Source organism: Etheostoma spectabile, unplaced genomic scaffold (genome assembly GCF_008692095.1).
Source record: "Etheostoma spectabile isolate EspeVRDwgs_2016 unplaced genomic scaffold, UIUC_Espe_1.0 scaffold379, whole genome shotgun sequence".
Classification (NCBI taxonomy): Eukaryota; Metazoa; Chordata; class Actinopteri; order Perciformes; family Percidae; genus Etheostoma; species Etheostoma spectabile.
The window spans coordinates 9,643-11,912 of NW_022605596.1; the positions used below are offsets into that span (position 1 = coordinate 9,643).

The 2,270-nt window shown below is 42.1% G+C and overlaps 1 long non-coding RNA gene across 1 annotated transcript in view; it reads right to left on the reverse strand.

Annotated features, from left to right (window-relative positions):
* LOC116686478 (uncharacterized) overlaps positions 1–2,270 on the reverse strand; it is a 4,137-nt gene that overhangs the window by 709 nt on the left and 1,158 nt on the right. The gene's annotated exons all lie outside the window — the stretch shown is intronic.

The following is a 2,270-nucleotide window of genomic DNA, read 5'->3' on the forward strand; positions in this document are numbered from 1 at the left end:
GATCCCAAAAGTGCAGCAGCAGGCTACCACTAAGCTACGTCAGTTTTTCTTTCAGAAGAGAAAAAAATTACTGGGACAATCGCAGATCTTCTTTACTTGATGTTCAATTTAAATTTGTGACACTCCTACTATGAACTATTTGGCATAGTCCTTTAATTAAAATATTCACTGATTAATCCAGCAGCAGTGGATCAGCGGACCGCTAACGTTAGACCCAGAAGCACGCTGTCAGCTCTTCCAGGTCAGTCACTTCCCAGCCTTGTGCAGGTCTACAATATTCCAAAGTCCAATCCCTGATGTCCTTACAGTCTCTGAGTCTGGCCTTGTGGTAGTGGGTTGGATTCTTTTGATTGAGTGTGTGGCCAGGTGTCTTGTTTATCACAGGTAACAACGTTCAAACAGGTGCATTAGTACATGTAATGAGTGGAGACAGGAGGGTGTCTCAAAGAAAAAAACCCTCTGTGAACGCTTGTATTCTAACCTGGGTTGTAGGTGACAAATACTTACTGTCATGAATAACAGGCAAATTAATTATTTTAAAATTATTAAATGTGAATTTCTGGATTTTTGTTTTAGACCTTTATTACGAGACCATCTACATGCTTTGTAAGTTAGAAAACCTGCAAAATTGGTAGTGTATCAAATATAGCCCCACTTAGGCAGGGATACTGGTTGAAATGCATTAGATGTATGATGCACTGCGCAACAAAGAGCAGGTTGACGTTATGTTTTTACTTCCATCATCTGCCGCATCTACTATACTGTTGGAGACACAGAGTCACAAAAAAAGAGGGAAAGTTTTGGAAATGTATGTTTGCCCCGAAGCATAAAAAGCTCTTTGAGGCTGCACCAAACCTTTGTGTGACACTAAAATCTGATCGTGATCTGAGACTTTACAGAGAGAGTTGACGGTGTGCAGGTTGGGGGGTACGATGAACAGTGGCATATAGTCGCAGTAAAGATAATGGAAACTAAACCCATGATGCCTGTGTTCCCATCAGGTGACATGCAAGAACATCTAACAAGGTAAAGACTTTTTCCCTGGGATGAGCAGCGGCAGTTGAGGTGGAGTTTGCTCTGAAGATGGCTGAGAAGGAGGAAAAGAGATTGGAGAAGCAGTGGATACTGCAGCTTGACAGGAGACGCCAGGCCTCCAACTACACAGGTCAGTTCACACTATACACATTGTGGATTTACGTATATACGGGGTTTGATTTTTAGTTCATTTCCAGGTCTAGATAAGTAGGGAAAAAAAAATCAAAACCACAAAAATCCTTTGACCAAGATAACCACTATTCATAATTTTATGGAAACGGCCCAGGGAGTGATTCAGATCTAGCCCCAGTTAGACAGTGTAAGATTGGACTAGCTTTTATGTGAATGGTGAAACTACTCCCGATTTTATTTGACAAGGATTTTTAAAAGGTAACAGTCTAACCATTTGAGTCAGAAATACAAAGAAGTTAGCGCTACTAATTATATTCAAGGTAAACGTCTTTACTCAAATGTGAAAATTTAGTGAAGAAGTCGTACACAAAAACGGCATTAAAAATGGATAATACAAGTTATGGGTGGTTATAGCTCATTTCCTGAGGTGTTGGGTTGGGAACGGAGGGTTGCTGGTCAAGTCCCTGTACAGACGACGAAGTATGAGTGGGCTGGTAGCCGGAGAGATGCCATTCACCTCCTGGGTATGCCAATGGGCTCTTGAGCAAAGCATGCATCCCAGCCCATACTGTGAATGACGTACTGTATATAGCACTTTTTCAGATTGACTGAAAAAATAAATACATACATGATAATATTACATTCACTATTGTGATTTATTAGTTTGTTTCTGGAAGCATTACTTTTTGAGAATGTTTAAGAATTTGTTGACTTTTTTTTCTACAATAACAGTGTACGCCAGGTGTTCGCAGTTCCCACGCGTAGTAAAGGTTTAATGGGGATTTTGCTCTTTCCTCAGTGTTCGTCCAGGGCTCTCCATCAGGCCAGGCCCCCTCCCCCTTACCTTTGCCACACCACAGCTGCTACGTCCACACCCCATGTCTGCCAGGTGGTCAGACGACAGGAGGGTTCCATCCCAGCAAGCTAGTCAGTACCAAGGACTCTCGCAGGGTTTTGTGGCCTTTGATTGATGACCATGGTCGTCCATTTTCTTATGTCGGTTACCAGAGTCACGTGACTGTGTGTGCTCAATAATAATTTACATTTCGCTCAAACTGAATCCGACTTCAGTATGTAACGGCTCAGCTGGAATAAAAGGCACG